The following is a 19215-nucleotide window of genomic DNA, read 5'->3' on the forward strand; positions in this document are numbered from 1 at the left end:
AATGACAGGAGGATTTCCAGGGTTGCAATGAACCTGGAAATCCTCCTGATTCGAACAGCCATATTCGGGTCGAATATAGGGACAACGCAAATTCGAACATCAACACTACTGTGTAACCTCTCTAATTATTACAAACCTTCTAGTTGATGGTCAACCACTTCTGGGTAGGATCAATTTATTTCTGGATAATTTAGGTCACATTCCTATAAAAATGTAGAAAATGTTAAAGGGTTCACATATAATGTACACGTGCTGTGTTTATTTTAAATATATATTATATTTTCTTTGATATGCATTTTACATAGGGGTGGATGCTAATCCCACTTAATATACTTAGCAATTCCCTGCTGCCATTTTGACAGTTGATATTTATCGATATTAGCACCATGGGCAGAGGGACTAAAGGTAGGAAATATTTGTCAAAGTATTTTAGGGTTTATCATTTGTTTAAGGTCCTCTCAATAAATTCTTCATCATCAGCTTTTTTAAAATATGTTACAGGACCCTATTTGTGCCCTCAGTAGCTTCACCTACCCTGTACCCTGATTAAAGCCTGCTATGACTTGGCCTGTTTGACCATGCTTCTGCATCATGTTCCTGTTTTACTCGTCAGTCATCAGCTTTAGTGTGCATGGGGCCACAAGCTGGGCTTCCCATCCTCCCTTGCTGGTGAATTAGGAGGTTGGTGTCCTAGACATTGTGCCCCGTTCGTTTCACAGCCAATCAGGCTGGTGATACAGGGGGTCTGCTATCCACCTGTGGGTGTCTTGATAAAATACAGATAATGCTTTGTCTTCCAAATGATTTCTTTTTCTATCCATTAAACTCTGAGATTTACAAGCCACTGCAACACAGCACTCTCTTCCTGCACAGGGACTGCCAGAGGCTAAAACATACAGAGATGCATTCATTTGTATCTGCCTGTAGTCAGCTTTAAATCAAATTTTAGGTTTGACTGCATTTACAAAATACTCTGAGCGGAGTGAGACCCACAAAAGTCTTTCACGGGTTACTGTATTGAGTGGCTGAATGTAAGAAATGAACCAACAAAAATGGCTTACCTATTCCCTGATCAGTAATTGTAGTCTTGGTACCAGCAAAATATAAAATCAATCAGCAGGACTGTATCCCGAAAACAAATGGATAAGTCTACAAATTATTTCCACTGGAGCTGTCATCACAACATTTGGTTCAGATTATTTTCCTTCCATTGACATGTCAAGTCTGTAAATTATCCCCTGCTATTTCACCCATTCTCTTGGATCAGTTACTGTTAATCCTAGCCACCCCATGCCATGTGAAACTTATACTGACCTGCAAAATATATTACTGTGCCTCAATGATTTATTTATAGGACCTCATAATGGTTCAAATGAGAGCAGCTATAATATGGAATGTTAAGATAAGCAACCCCCCCCCCCCAAAAGAATCAGAACAATCATTGCCAAAAGGATGTTTTACCTTTTACATGCATTTTTTTATTGTATAGTTGTACTTTTAAAGGCTGAGATACTATTGTACTACAGTACCCTTTCCAATATCTGGTCATTCCCTTATTAAAGCGGGCTTCTAGATTCCACATGCCTTCCAACACTGAAGGGTTCCATGCAAGAGAAGGCAGTAAAGCCCTCCCCTCTTTGCAAAATACTCCAATGTTGAGTGACTTGGTGCTTTTGTGGGTATTGGGAAGAATATGAATTCCCCCAATTTTGACGTTTGTATGCTTTTACTGATGGAATATAACAATTTAGAAGAAAAAGTTTTGTTGACATGTTCTTTTCCTGCAGTTATCTAAATAATGCAAACCTTCTTTAGTGTGTTACCACATCAGACTTTTTTACATTTGTTTGTTGTTTGTTTTATACTGACAGTTGTATTATATGACATTTTGAATATGTATGTGTTTATTTACATTTAACTGTCTTAATTTAACTAAAATAATGTGAGATCCTAATGTACCCCAGTACCCATTCACCTGGAAGGAAGTGAATTTAGTACTTTTTGCAAAGACTGCCAAACAAGAGCATTTATTTGTAAATTAAATGGTAACATGCTGAATGGAAACAGAACTTGTGCTTTTTAGGCTAATAACACTATGAATACATTATTTGCAATAGTGTATTTGATATATAGTAAATATATTATGCAATAATCATATTTTAAAAACCATGCAACCTACCAAATCTATCAGTAAGGAAGGAAATCCCAAAAAAACCCAGGGGCATTAGACTGGTAACCACAGAAGAAAGAATGGTAGTAGAGCACTGCATACATAAATATAAGATGGTCTGGGGGGCTTTCAAAAACACTGTTAATTTGTTCCTAATGGCAAGATGACATTGTCTTTTTATAAAATAATTTACATGCCACATTTAGGATTTCAATATATCACAGATTTGTGTAGTTAGACAAAGTAATAGCTATACCAAGCATGGCTAGTGCAGTCCATACATTAATATTATTATTATTATTATTATCATTATTTTTAATATTAATAAATTGTATTTATATAGCCCCACCACATTACTCAGAACTGTACATTACATAGGGGTTGCAAATGACAGATACAAACAGTGACACAGGAAAAGGACAGGACCTTGCCCAAAAGAGCTGACAATCCAAGAAACAATATATAAAATGTTCCAGCAATCAGCGCACATAATTGTATAGCAGTAAGTAGAAATATTGAGAGATAATGGGAGTGGGAGTGCTGCTGCCTATACAATCTGCAATATATTCAGTATTGTTTTAGATTTTTCTACTTATACAGTTTTAAATGTCTACCTACATTACCAAGTCTTTATTCTCTACACACATAATACTTCACTTGCTTTTATCTGACCCCCTTTGACAAAAACTGCAGAGTTTATTTAGCAACAACCTGACCTTCACATGTTTCTTCTCTAAGCAAATTCAGGCTCTGTAATATAATGGAATGTGGGATGAATATGTTACTCAACTTCTACAAAGAACATTTCAGATGCTAAGGTATTTTTGATCTTTGCTTTGATGTACAATCTATAGCTTCTATAGGAAACTTCATGCTTAAAAGAATCTGTCAGGTCTATTTTATATCAGGCGAATATGAATAGTTGCATATTTGTATTTTATGTTGCTAAATACAGACTGCGGGCAAGCTCTCATCTCCTTGCTTCTTACTTTTTGTTACTTTTTGTTTCTTTTTACTTTTTCATGTTATAAGTCAATTGTTTATGAAGCTTAGTAGCTCTGGATTTTTTTAGCATTTTATTTAGCATTTATTTCTTAAAGTGGAACTAAACCCAGTGTAAACTCCCCTGCTCTCTCATTCTGTGGTGGACCCACCTTCTTATTCCTTTTTCTCCTCTTCTTACCAATCTTTGGCCATCTTGATGGGATGGGCTGGGATGACAAAACTCCCACACAGGCGTCTATTCGGTTCTGGCACCTACAATGGGGGCAGGGATGTGTTGGGCATGCGTAAGTTAGATAATTTTAAAAAAGTTTGTGTTATATAAATATAGTGAAGGATTAGATTCCAATGCACTTACTGCAAAGAGGTATTATAGACTCAATTTCAGGGTGCTCTGCCCACTTTTATTCACACAAACATCAACTTAAAAAGGCAATCTTCATTCATAGAGGATTAGAAGCATCACAGTAGGACAGAAACACAAGTTTGGCCTCCTGTCTCTTTCTCTGACACTTTCAGACTTACTCCTGCAGACCTAAACTTTGCAGGACCTCCTTGACCAGGGGTGTAGTCATAAAAAGAAGAGGGGGCACGCCACAAGCCCACCCAACTACATCCGTGCCTATGTGTCACTCAAAAGGGGAAGAAACTTCCCCCAGAGTGATGTCATGATACCAGAACCCGCCCACTGTTCAGAAAGAAAACCTGCGCACTGTCCTAAGCCTGCAATTCTATACTGGAGACATGGTCCTAAGCTCTGGCTGTTGTGCAAGAGCCGCAGACCACCGAAAAACTATTTGCAAAATTAGAGTAGGCATGCGTGCCCATTTCTGAAAAAATTGAGGGCATGGTGTTCCCACCCGTGCCTGCCCCACTACTCCCCTGTCCTAGACTCTCCTAGCAAACAGGCTGCACACAGCCTATCCACCAAGGCCACCTGGTCCAAGGCTACTCCTACTGTTTCAAGTACAAGTACCTTTTAATTACACTGGGGAACACATTTTTGTTGAGTTAGATCCTACACTTGTTTTTTTTAACTAATTTTTGGGTGGTGAATCCAGAAATGACCTCAGTGTTTTGCTATCACATTCAGTTTTTAAGATACAGGGTACCCTCCATTTTTGTCAAAAAAACATACAGATTTTGCATACAATGAAAAAATAATGAAATAGTAACTTAAGTGTACTGTTTATTTAAAACACTTTGAAAAAATTAACTTTTTCTTGAGTGTTCAGTGTTAGGACACGCCCGCCAGATGCTCCAACAATAGTAAGCCATCATATGTACATGCCATCTACCCTGATACCGTCCTTCCATTAATTTCAAATTTTGGTGGAATCGTTCACCTTGCTCATTACTGACTGCACCAAGGTTTTCCGGGAAGTTAGAAAGATGGCTATGCAGAAAATGCACCTTGATGCTCATATTGCAACCAAGCACTTTGTAGCTCTCCAAGAGATTTCTGTGTATTTATTTGCTTGCGTGTTTCCAAAAAAGTCCTTGACAATGGCTTTGAATGATAACCAAGCATTCTCTTTGACCTCCTTTTTCAAATGACAGACTAGAATAGACTTGAAACAGTCTCCTTCAGTTGGCAAAGCTTTAACAAACTGCTTCATTAGACCCAGTTTCATGTACAGAGGCGGGAATATAATATTCTTTCTATCAACAAGTGGCTTATGAAAGATGTTTGGATCACCTGGTTTTAGGGCAGATCTTGGAGGCCAATTCCTTTCCACCCAATGGAAAGGGTTATATCCTGATGTTTTCACTATACAAAACTAACAGTCACTGAAATAATCTCCTTGAATGTTACATATGGTGAAGAAGTGAAGAGCAGAAGAAGAGATTTGGGTTTAGATGCAATATTGGGAGCAAAGGCATGGTGGCAATATTGATGAAAAGATGGAGGCTAGTTGAATTAGAAAATGCAAAGACTGACTGCAGTAGTAAAACAATGGTAGGAGCCCAGGTATAATACCAGGATATGGTATCTCCCAGTCAGTTAATTGAAGGATTGGTAGAAGGGTGCTCCAGTGCAGCCTCATACTGTAGTTTCATACTTTGGTCTTCCAAAGCAGTTGCATTGTGATTATCCCTTTTCACGCTCCAAAGAATGCTTCTTTCCTACCCCATGAGAGGCCACTGTTACCTGCAAACCCTGTGTATTCGGCATTAGCTGTATGGTGCTTTACTGCTGCACATATACATATTTCTCTAGTTTGCTGCTGTCAAAAAATAGACAATTATTGTTTTTTTGTAAAACATTCTTATTAAATTTTTTTTCACAAATTATACATAGAACAACATACATATATATCGCAATTACCGGTTGAACCAAAGAACATTCAACTACTGTGGTTTAATATAGTATGACCATATGAAACAAACAATATAAACAAATAACATAAGACAGAATACATAAATCACATTACACCTAATACAACATACAAAATACCTTACAATAAAACAAAACAAAAACAAAAAATAAACTTCTTTGCCCTGAGATATAAGAAAAACAATATTGTGTTCAACAATAGTAGACTCGTGTAGCCCTATAGTTCTAATTATTCATAAGAATAATGATTAATTATTTAATGAAACATCCAATCAGGATAGTCCATTCAAGATACCCCAAGGAGAATATTAGAATTTTTCATAAATTTGCTTTCTCCCTAGAATCCAGTACTTTGCTTTATAAATTCATATGAATTTAGAAAAAAATTGGTTAGATGTTTCTCATCTTACCATTCAGCATCAAGTCTCTCTATATCAAAAAGAAAACAAAAACAGTTTTCAGACATTTAATACATTCTGTCAAAATAGTTCTCAGAGCATCCAATAAACAAATTTTAATCCACCCTTTATATCTGAGGCTCTTCCCAATACCCAAACAGACACAGAGAGGAACTCAGAGGGACCATTTGGTTTGTAACTTGGTTGATAAATAATAATACTTTCTTCCAAAATTCTATTATATAGGGGCAGTTTTTCAGATAATATACAAGCGAGGCATGTATTGCACCGCACTTTAAACATAGAGACCTGTATCTTGCCGTTTTTTTAGATTCTTGCTCCCGAAAAATTTTATATGCTGAATGCATCAATTTAAATTGTATCTCCCTCCAAATTTCATTGATCATATACTTTCTTACAGTTAGGTAATCCTGTAATATTTGGTCAACCAGATCAGGCATTGGAAAATTATTTTGCCAGGATTTTACATTGGTGGTGGACAGAGGAGGGCACTCTGGCAAAACTGATTTATCGTTGAAATAGACGGGAAGGAAAGGGTAAATAAATTGTCAAAAACAGTCCTGTGTAAAGGATGGATTGGAGCATATAGAGCCAGTAATGTTCGATGATGATCCAGCAAACCTGAAATGGATCTGGTCCAGGATTGATAACATTTGCTAACAATTAGCTAATGACTTTTAGGAAATCTATTTCAGGTTTGCTGGATTACTTAGCTTCACTGATGAAAAAATGTATTCTCTCCAGCTTTGGAGAACTTTAATAAAATAGGCCCAATGAGAGGACCCTGCCCATAAGAGCTTACAATCTAATATGGGTTTAATTGGTAATATGCGTGCATTAGTGTGCAGTAAAAACATATAGGCTTTCATGTATAAAAAACACTCTAAATAAAAAAAAACTTGCCTATCTGTCCAATCAACCAATAGGCTTCCATTTAACAACATTTTACAAACCCGGTATTAAACTGGATTTCATTGCTCAATATGACCAACAAGAACATTTTTTTTTTTTTTATTAAGACTTCCCAAGTAAATTCAGAGGCGTTTAATACATACTAAACACATATTAGATTTTTGTGTGATTGGATAACATTGACATTTCTGTTTTGTTTCGGAAATTACACACAAGTGTATTCAGCCAAAATTCCATACATTCAAACATCCACACCAAAGGTCCATCAAGGTCTGTTTATGGCTTCAACACATTTGCCATCACTCATCATACGCAAGAGATCAGCTCACAATCAAATGCTAACTGCTGAGAATTTATTTAGGGGGAGAGTACAGAATTTGTCACCTGCTGATCATAGTTTTTAGCGGTACTGTTCTACACGAAAGATGCTATTAATACATACAGATTGTTTTCTATTCTGTTTATGGGGTAGCTATGGCACCACCTAAGGTTCTCCAAGACCGAAGAAGATAGACTATCATGAGCAAACTTGGAATGGATTTATGAAAAATCATTTGCTATTAGTTTTCAATCCTGAATCGAATTCCAAGTTTTAATGGATCACCCAGGTTCTCCCATGAAAATCTATCTTCCCTAAGTCTTGCAGAGCTTTATTAAATAAGCCTCAGGGAGTTAACTAAAGTTTACTGGTCACCATTACACAAATAAGGGCAATTTTAGGCAAAATCCCTATTAAGCCTATCCATTAAAAGTACAACCCTAACCCACATTACCAAAACAAATATCCATTATCCATTAACAGATAAAAACTCTTAGCAACCTCTGGATAAATCTTAGCGTTCCATGGACCCCTTGTTAGGAAACACTGGTATGGAGTGTGGTGGTTTGAAGTTTTAGCTTGAGATTTCTTCCGGTGGTATCGAAAATTGACGAACTAGAATTATTTACTGAATAAAGGACAACCCCTATTAATATATGAGGTATATGAGAATATGTGGCAGTGAGCGATACTAATGTTTTTAATAGGTGAAATATCAGATCTCGGAGACTTGGTATGTATTACATGTATATCTATATAATATGTATATAGCGTTTAATTTTTTTTAATGATTGAATAAATTAGGTTTTTATTTAAACAATGGAGGATGCGATTTATTAATAGGTGCTTTTAAAGTCCAATATTTGGTGATAAAGGTATGATGGGGGCCTAGCAGGCCTAGGGGAGAAAAGAGTATATATCCAGCCCTGGGTATAACATAGCTAAACCACATGATGAAACAAGCAATGACAACACTCGTACTCTTGGTATTTCAAGCAGAGAGAACCTAGTCATGTAAGTGAAGGTGAGATATTATTAGGAAAACTTATGGAATCAGATTGCCGAACATCAAATAGATTATTAATTCTTCTCCAGGAAAATCTAAAAAAAAGTGATACATAGAACATGATGACAAAGGAAAATGAAATATTAAAATTAATTATGTGATATAGATGTAATAAAAAATGCAATCAAATCTTGACATAAAGCTGACAGAAAAAAATGTACAGAGGGAAAACTTTAATAAAACTTATAGTGTGCCAGGAATTATGAATAAAATTATTTCTTTTATGAATCCTCTCCTGCTGGGGCTGACTTATGAAGACACGAACACAGATAAGAGAACCAAAGTATATGATAAATGATCCAAGGTGTCTTCTTCCCTTCTATAAAGTGGTCATCACTTTATCACAGATAGACATCCAATAAGTTTATTTTTCATTATACCAAATCCATTGGGGAAAAGTTAAAAAAGGAAACCTTTAAAGGGAAAAATTCAAAGGTGGCCCAGGAGGACCTGGCCATTTAGTTAATTCTTGTTTAGATGTCAACCTCCAGTCTGTCTCCACCATCTCCTTTACTTCTAGTCTTGGGGAACTAGTTGCACCATCCAAGGATTTAAAGTCAAATTTTAATCTGCTGAAAATTTTCTTTCTTTGACCTCCCCACTGCACAAAATACAATAAATAATAACTTTTCTGTTTTTTTTACATACCTGATTTTAGATCCAGTGAAATCATCCATTAATCCATGGTAGGTCATGGCTGGTGGAAGGGGCTGGCAAGTTGCTAAAGAAAGCCAAATGTCCACCATAACTATTAAGGCCCACACTAAAAGCAGATCACTGTTACTAGAAACAACCTTTCATGATAATTTCCAGTGACAGATAAATGAACGAGCGCTGAACGCACAGTGCCCGCTTTGTTCTACATTGGCACCCCACTGTGGAACAAGCAATGTGGTTGTTCATAATCAGTCATTCAACAATCCATTTCAGATTTTACCATTGAGATGGGCATGATCGTTCATCTTGGACAACAATCATATGATGTATATGTAGCTTTAGTCAATAAAAATGGATCATTCAGGAAAAAAAAGAGCTCAAAATCATATCTGGGAAATGATAAATTTAAGCAGCTCTGGTAATTTGTAGAAGGAGCGCAAACTGCCTAAGATCATCACTGGTTGGCAATGTGGGATCGGTGGGATGGAGGTAAGTGTGTGCTTCCTCTAAGGCAGCCATTGTTGATCATCTTCTGGAAAAAGCCTAACACCATCCGGTGTTAGCATAGTTCATGGAAGTTGTTGAGTTTTTCATGAATATTCAAAACAAGCAAACATTTGATCTTCATTAAAACCATGCCTACATTTAAACGTGATATGCTTGTACAAATTACACATCATTGACCTTATGTAGATTCTGATAATCTAAGGTAATAAAAATGCAGTTATGTCATGTGGAAATAACACGTCTACATTTACCAACACTTCAATTAAATTCAAATCAGGTGTTCATTAGGAGACAATTAAAAGAAATGATCTAGGTAGTGTGCAGGTCAATTTTGGGAGGAAGCCAATTAACCTAACTGCGTGATTTTGGAATGTGGGAGGAAACCCACGCAAATACTGGGAGAACCTGCAAACTCCATGCAGATAATGTCCTGGCTAAGTTTCCAATCTAGGACCCAGCACTGCAAAAGCCAGAGCTCTAACAACTGAGCCACTATGCTGCCCAATTTGGAATTCATATCAAGTTTCCATGCGGGGTACTTACTTTTTCACATGACTATGCATTTTATCTGTGTCTTTAGCTGTATGGCTTAAGTTCAGCTGTAAACATTGTTATCCTAGGGATGCACTTAACAGCAATATATCCGGAATTAGTTTGTACATAGCCATATGAGTATAAAAATACCAGCAGGAGACAGCTCGCTGAGTTTGTTAATTCACAGTCAGCATCTTTCAGTTTTACAGAATCCTCCACAGATGTGTTCTGTACAGGGATGCATTAAAAACCCCTTCATATTACAGTTTTAGAAAGCGTTGTGCTTTTACAGTCAGCAAAATTTCTCATCATTAAACATGCTGAAATGATCTTCCACTCAGCATGAGCAAGTAGATTGACACTTCTATATGAGGACACTGAAGGCTGCTCTGGAATGCTCCCTGATTTACACAGCATGTGGTTATATATAGTTTACATCATTGGAGAATTCTGGGAGGTCATTTTATTTATTTATTTACTTTGCACTATATCCTTTTAACTCTTTTGGTATTTGTTGTAAATGTCACAAATTTAATTGCAATGGAACTCAAGCATGTCTATTCTTGTTAATTTATTAATCAAATATTGATCCTAAATCAAAATGCAAATCAATAATTGATCGACTTGATGTTATAACCATCTGTGTGAACTAATAAAAGTATTTACAGCTAAAAATATTTTAAAGTTTTTAGTAGCATGGGAAATGATTTGAAACCCAAGAAAGTTTTTACTGTTAGGTGAGAAAAAAATCTGTGACAAGGACTTACAGCTATTAAAAGCTGGAGGCAAAAGGGACATTTAAAGGTAAAACCTAATCATCATTTACGGTAAGCAAAAAAAAAGGAAAAACTAAGAGAAAAAAGGGGGTGGCCATACAAACTTTAAAGCTACGTTCATGTGCTAGATTATTGTTGCACAAGATAAAGTCATGATCATTTCGGGGAAAAATCTAGCATGTGTACAGTGGTCCCCGATGTCTTGGCGGATCAATGAACAACGAAGCTGGGATAAGTGCTGTACTACCTATAGCGGAGATCACCATGGGGTGCCACGCTCTTGTCTTCCCTCCTTTCCTCCCCATTATTATTATTATTAACCACCTGAGCGTTACACTGATTTCTAGATTTCTGTTCCAAAAGCGTCACAGGTTTTCATGAAATTTTTTTTTTTAAATTGTAGACCTGTAACTTACAGAAATATGTCCGAATAGGGTTCTAGTAGATATCATGAATATAAAAAATGTTTGAAACACACAATCATGTAAAAAAAAAAAAAAAAACTTTTAATAAAATTAAAGGAAAAACACAAAAATCAGCTTCAACAAGAACACATAAATAAATGAAAAATACTGAAAATGCGATAATTCGGTATAATGTATAGTAATATATTTTTCTAAAACACCTCCCTAGTGTCCGTCACATACCTATAGACAAAACCACATAAATATATTTTCTATTATTTTGTATTGGATTGGATACAGGACTTTGTATTAAATCCAATACAAAAAATTAGAATTTTCCGCTACGACCCTCATCGACGGGCGCACGCACGCGCATCATCAGGAATCGCCGAGGGACGCGTACGCAAATGCCGGGTATTCTAATTCTTTCCAAACTTCCATGCAAAAAGTGTTACATTTTTTGCATGGAAATTTATTTTGGATTGTAGGCTCTAATTCACCGAATTACCGCATAACTCACCAAAATATGTCCAAAATTTTATAAATTTAATAATTAAATTTCTTTTTTATAAAACATAAAAAAAAAAAAAAAAAAAAAAATCTTTAAAAAAAACTAAAAAAAGTTAAAAAAAAAAAAAAGGGTAAAATGTAATGTACAGTAGCTTATATAGTATATATATAATACAATTATATATATATTATATAAGGATTTCTTTGTATTGGACTCAATACAGCTTTTTTGTATTGAGTTCAATACAAAGGAACTCAATGCAAAATTTTGAATTTGCCGCCCCGCCTCCCTCCCGCGCCGACGCACGCAGCGACGTCACCGGGAAACCCCGGTGATTGTCTCTGCACTCGCCGGCTGAACACAGAAGAGGAAGGACGTGTCCGGAGGAGCGGAGGGAGAAGGTGAGTATTTTTTTTTTTTTTTTTCCAGCGATCGACGCTGGACAGGGAGAGGCACAGGGATAGGGACAGGGAGAGGAGGGAGAGGAAGCCGGCTGGCTTAGAAAAGAAAGCCAGCTGGCTTTCTCCTCTAAGCCGGCCGGCTTTTTCTTTTAAGGAGAGGGACACCTGATGCTGGAGGACGACGCTGGAACATGGACCCGACGCTGGAACACGGAACCGACGCTGGATTAGCACAGCGGGACCAGGTAAGTGGGGATTTTAGTGTAGGCGAAAAAATACGGGCTTAACCAAAAGAGCCAAAATATTTAGTGCGAGAAATTACGGGCTTAGCGGTTAGGGGGTTAATAAACAGGATTTATATAGCGCCAACATATTACACAGCGCTGTACATTAAATAGAACAGTTCTGGGTTCTTAGCGCTCATTCATTCATAACGCAGTCACTGGAAAGGATAGTAACCAGGAACAGAAATGTGACATCTTTACTGGTGTTAGAATCCCACAACACAGACTCAGTTCCCAGATATTAAAGTGGACATAATAGGTGGCATATGTTTTCTACCTAATATTTAGGATTCTACGATAAATGCTAACTGAAATTTAAAATGACAATTACCCACACTAAATACATTGTGATATTGGTCTAATTACTGATCCAATATTCAACAAATCTTCTTAGACCAATGACCAATGTTCATCTTACAGTTTTGGTAATAAACAAGAATTTTTCCAATAGCATAACTGTTAGAATTAGTCAGATTGATAAGACATCTCCCAATCTTCTGCTTTACCTATTTGGTGATGTTTCTTTTGTGCTTTTTTTGTGTCTCACTACACACTTATATTGTGCGGATAGGTATAAATCATATCTTGCTGCCACTCGGTCCAAGTTCCTTAATGATAATTAATAACAGTAACATACACCCGTTCTTTTATAAGAAACTGACAAAGCAGAGATGAATAGAAACATATGAACTGTGTGATTTAGCTGAAGGGATAAAGGAATGGAAGGAGGCTTCTCTTTTTCTAAATATCCTTCTACATGCATGGGCCTTGTTAAAACCAAATTTTCTCAAACATAAATGTTATTTTGGAGTATGTAAACTGCAAAGACGAGCTTGACATGCCCTGGGGGTCACACACTGAACTAGGGTACTCTTACTCTGCAAAAAATAGTATAGCGAGGTATCATAAGAGAGAGGTAATTCAAGAGGATATGTAGTCCTAGAGTGGTGCCCAGCCTTAGGTAATACACAAATAAAAGGAAAGGAGGAGCAAAGAAGGCTTTTTGAAGGGCATGTAATAATAGCTAGCTAGTACACTGGTAATCGGTATACTTACTAAGTGTAATTACGTATAATTTATCTCCTTCCTGATGCGTTTTGTCATTTTTGGGGCTTCCTCAGGTGATATGGAAGGTAAGATGGTAGCTATGGCATCTATTTATGTTTTCACAGCTACCATCTTACCCTCCATATCTCCTGAGGAAGCCCAAAAAAGGGTGAAATGCGTCCGGAAGGAGATATATTATATGTAATTACACTTAGTAAATATACCGATTATCAGTGTGCCATCAGGCTTGATTCATTGCCCCTGATTCATCAAGCAGAATCGGATTATCGGTCGCGCATTCGTATTCGCGATCCGAAATCGTACGCGATCGCGCTATTCAGCAACTGAAAAAGATCGCGGCCACGGCCGCGCATCTCCGGCAGCTTTAGATCCTCCTTAATCGCGCAGCTGAAATCTAATCGCCTTAATTGGCAGATTCGCGCTCCCTATTGTGAAGGCTGGAATCCGGCTGGCAGTAAGGCGAGTGTACGTGCACACTCGAGTCCGGACCGCGGTAATCCGCGCGTACTTTCGCGCTTCCAGCGAGCGCGGATTTTATTGATGAATCAGGGGCATTGTATGATAAATTGTGAACTTCACTTTTGTATTGTGTTTTAAACCAAATCAAACATTGTTTAGTTTTTTTATTAAAATATTGCATTATCAGCTATTATTACACACCCTTCCAAATGCCTTCTTTGCTTCTCCTTTTCTTTCATTTGTTTACTCTTACTCTGCACTACACTACACTGATTAGGAAGAAGCAGAAGTGTTGAGAACTGGCCAGATGAATCCTAAATTCCATCCTCTCTCACACTTCCCATTACCTATCAGATTTTGCTACCTAGAATGTAATGAACCAAGGAGGTAAAAGGTTTTAGGTTCCAGGCAAATTAAGGTTAGGGTTAGGCCCCAGGCAGGTGGGGTTAAGGTTAGGTCCTGGACAGGCAGAGGGAGCACCAGCAGGATTGCTTAAATATTGACCCCAACAAGGCATAGTTAGAAGTTAAAATTAGACAGCCTTATGGGATTTCAGTGCTGCAGGTAGCAAATTTGACAAGGTAATTGAATTTGATGGAATACCAGATGAAAAGAGGAGATTATACAGCTGATGGATGCTTGGATCGTGCTTCAGAGTTATTTACTTGCAGACAAACAACCTTGACAGCCAGTCAGGCATGCCCCTGCTATGAGCTGGTGCTCTATAATGGAAGTGTCTGATCCAAGCCATTGACCATCTGCACCCCTGGCTGCCCAAATGTGACAAAGCTGATAACTTGTAACCTGCCTCATAGGTTTGTTAAATAGCAAGGATGGCTAGCAGTTTCTTAGAAAATCTTTTATGCTCTGTAAAACATGTAAAAGTATATTATCAGTGTGCAAAAAATCAAGAACATGTTCTTCCATACTTTGATGACCTCAATTTTCCTTTATTTAATCATATGGTTGATTGTAAAAGAACCACATCATTTGATCAAGACAAATTTAGGTCACCAAAGTATGGTAGAAGCTAATTGGATCAACTTCAGCAAAGTACAATGACATTAGGGAAAATATAATCTCTAATAGACCCATAATATATTTTTAAAGAGAACCTGATACCTGTATTATTCTGTCTCAAAGAGGGTTTGTGAGCTCCCTTGCGTTACCAATAAAGATAAGGTTGGGAAAATGGTAATAAATTACATAAAATCCCCCACAACATAAAAGCTGAACACAAATGTCCCAACTATATTTTAAACCATGTTTACTGGTAAATGTGGCAATTATGGTGATAATTTCATTTTTCTATAGGTAGGGGTTGACACAAATATATGCCAAGTGCCCAATGGATTTTGGGTATGCACCCATAATTACTATATCCACAAATCACAGTATATTAGCAAGGTGGTCAGTGGGAAGAATGTCTCTTACATTGTTAGCTAGTGGACAGAATGTCACCCTTTCAGATAGCCGTAAAGATCATTGGTGTCAGTTAAAATGACCTGAGTCATAAATTGCTCATTGCTCAAGGAACCCCTAGCAACCTCTGCAGGAACCTTGTTTTGAAACACTGCTATACAGGCATACTCAGTATTGTGAATAGAGATGAGTGAGAATGCCTCTTGCATTCTCGCGAAAGTTTCCTCAAACTTTTGTTGAGTCCACGAAATTTTGGCGAACCGATTTTGCGGACCCATCGGAAGATCGAGGGAATCTAGTGCGCGATCCCTGGGCACTAGAAGTTAAATGAGGGCTTGCCCTCATTTAACCTCTAGTGCCCGATAGGCAGGAGGAGTCATTGCAGGCCTCATTTAACTTCTAGTGCCCGGGGATTGCACACAGGAGGATTCTCAAAGCTGCATTGCAGCCGCGGTACTCCTCCTGTTAGTGTGAGTCCCACGGCTGTGCTTATTCTGAGAGAATCTCTATCCAAGAACACTTACTACAGGGCTGCAAGAGCAATCAGGAGAGTGGAGCTGTCAGCTCTGCTCCCCTGATTGCTCTTGTAGGTCCCAAAAAATTATATCTCGACGACCGTATTTACAAAGGCCGTTCTCGCTTACATGTTCAGTAAGCAAGAACGGCCCGATTTGCAGCGAGATTTTAAAATTTTGCTCGCTCATCCCCAATTGTGAAGACAAACCTTCCTACCTAATATACATTCCAATAAAAAGTAAACCTTCAATTCCCATATTCACCTTTATAAAACATTGGCAATGATAGTGCTTAATTGACTACATTGGTTCCAGCAACTGGACATTTGGGAGAGATCCACTTCTTCACTATCTTTCTCAAAAACTATTGATGAATATAGGGGACTTTGCAGGACTGCACTCTCTCCTCCTCAACCAAGTCCTGGATCTCCTCCTTAGACTTCTAGAAGCCCTGGTATACTAGATCTCAGCTTTCAATGATAACATACTATTCTTTATCTGGATATCCACTACTTGTCCTATATCCAGGGCCACTGAGAGAAAATCCGGGCCCTGGTCCAAAGAAGGTGTGTGGGCCCTTTTACAAAATTCTACACACATGTATGTGTGTATAATATTATTTATTTCTAACAATCGTAGATTAAATTGATTCATTTAGATAAGTATGTATAGGTATAATAGTAATATTAAGTAAAATATTTATAATAGTAAAAGATGTTTATAATAGCTTTTATTGTCTGCTAAACAAAGGTGCTTTCCTGGCCTTTTTCCTGGCGAAACTACGAATTATAATTAAAATTAAATCTGAAAATAAATCTGAAAAAAAGTTATTCTGTTTTGCTAGATCAGACTCAACACTGAATACTTAGTCCATTTTCCCGAATTCACGGTGTCTCAGAATGCTGCGACTACGTGACGTATTTGTTTGCCAGCTGACTTTTTCTCACTATGCCCAGAACCCCCTCCTCCTTGTCAGTTTCCACCGAGCGGGGAATACCTTTTGTAGACCACATGACTTAGGGCAGCCTTCATGAATGTCTCTTACGTCGTAAACTGTTGATCGCTGTCAAGAACCCTGTGACCCATGTGCCTTTTTAATTTTGAAACTAAACAGACTTGCAAAATTTAAAAAAATACAATGAAAATTAAATGAATTAAACAAATAAATATTTAAATTATAATAAAATTTATAGGCCCTGGAGCGATGTACCGGCTGCACCCCCCTCTCTATGGGCCTGCCCATATCATAAACGTAACCAAATTTCTCGGTGCACAATCTACATTGACAATTCAGCTGCACTTTATCTTTATCCAAAACATGAACCTTCATGGAGCTATTTCAATAAACCAAACATAAAATAAAGTATGTAGGCATTTTTTATTCCCAGAAATCTGACTTAGCTCTACGCCACCAACTTTCTCTTTCTTTTTTGTAGGTAAGGGTTTGAGTAAACCAAAGAGGTTAGGCTGTTCACTTAGCAAAGATAATGACCATTTAGCAATACATTTTTAACTTTAATTGAGATTAATAAGGTGAAGTTCTGCTGGCTACAGCCATCCAAGCATGTACATAGATTTCCTTGCACATGATTAATCAGTTGCTGCAATGTAAAGTTTCACCGCATTTACTAAGCTCTTGCAAGAGATAATTCACTGCTACGTCATGCAGCTTTCCTTTACAAAATCAACTTCACTGACTATCACTTACACCCACCCATACACCCTTTAGTCATATATACTATGCACAAGGAACTGATACCCAACAAAACACTTTTTATCTCTCCTATATAATTGCTCTGGACCCCTAAGGTATAAACTTCATAAACAATCTCATCTGAATGCAGACAGGTCCCTATTCCTCCCCTATCAAAAAATTCTGACTACCTTGAGTTACAGATGCCCATATTACACACCTGGTATATGGAAGGTATTTCTTCCATATTGAAACTGGTAATGTTGAAATGTAAAAGGCTCTTACCATATCTGGAATTCATATCACATTCCCACTTATCTAAAGCAATATTTATGCTTATGCTTATTTATGCTTCAAGTTCAGTCATATATTTTTTGAGAAATTACACACCTTTCAGCTAAGGATTAGGATAATCCCCTAAATAAAAAAGCTGTTAGCTCTAACCATAAATTCCAAAGCCATTTCTGTCTATTTGTCTATCCTTCAAATGTTTCTATTTACCTTGAATTCTCAAATGTGATGCCTTGCAGACAGACCTTAATATTAATTTTTTTGGCTGATATCCTCAGAGATGGATTTTTTACACCCCCTTTCCTTCACCAATCATTGCTAAAATTACAATTATTTACAATAGAATGGATCGAAACTCTATTGCAAAATGACACACACCAATCTTTTTTGTTAACGCTTTAATGTCACCCTGAACATGCACACCAAACGGTTACACAAATATTTAAAATTTACTAAATAGTACATACAGACACTCTGCATTAGGGACCAACCTATTTCCTAATACTTTGTCACGTCTTTAATGCTCCTCCAAGTGTCTCATAATGGGCTGGCATGCCACCATGCCCGGTGTGTCCATGAGGCCTGCCAGGTTTTCCTTATGTATGTATGTCAAGTTGAAATTATTTTTTTCCAATCAGCTCAGTTGTCCCTAAGGTCCTACCTTGAAGTGCGCTGGATTAAAATGGAACATTCCATATTTAAACAGTGCAACATTCTGCAACCCACTGATGTGCACATACTGCTATGGAAAATAACACTGACCAATGCAACTCCTAATAAAACATTTCAACTTATGTCAACTAAATTAACTTGCTGAAATCAATAGATGTGGCATGAATCCAGACCAAGTGACTGTGACAATTGCCCTGGATAGAGGTACAAACTTACCAGGTATTCTAATCCTTTCCCACTATATCTAACATTAAAAAAGTTGGTTTTTGTTAACAAAAACGAAGTAACACAATCAGGAATGGATTGGATTGGTCATTGGGTACATGGTGGATGCCAGGTATATATTAGTTATCGTTAGTTACCATTGATTGTCCGAAAGAAAAGATAGAAAAGTTTTAAAAGGCGGCACACACCTGTATGAGTGTCTGCTCTTCTGATTGTCTTTCTTGGATAGAAAGGTATTGGAATTTTGATCAGATTTGATTGATCGTTCGATCATAATTTAATATTGACCATGCGTATTAAGGTTTATGCCCCATACAAAGGCTCAGTAATTTCCACTGGAAATGATTGCCAGTAATTGTTTTTATTGACATTAGAAAGAACGGTAGCAGTGCATACAGCTGTTATACCAAGTGGGGAAAGAATGAGGGGAGGACACCCCAATGCATCCCCCCCAAAATAAAATAACAGCAGTCATCTAGGATGGACCTTTAGAGATCTGACACAAAAGATAACTAAATGACATCAAGGCACATATGTGCTGAAACTTTATTTTAATTTCAAATTTTGTCA

This window comes from Pyxicephalus adspersus, chromosome 6 (genome assembly GCF_032062135.1).
Source record: "Pyxicephalus adspersus chromosome 6, UCB_Pads_2.0, whole genome shotgun sequence".
NCBI classification, from domain to species: Eukaryota; Metazoa; Chordata; class Amphibia; order Anura; family Pyxicephalidae; genus Pyxicephalus; species Pyxicephalus adspersus.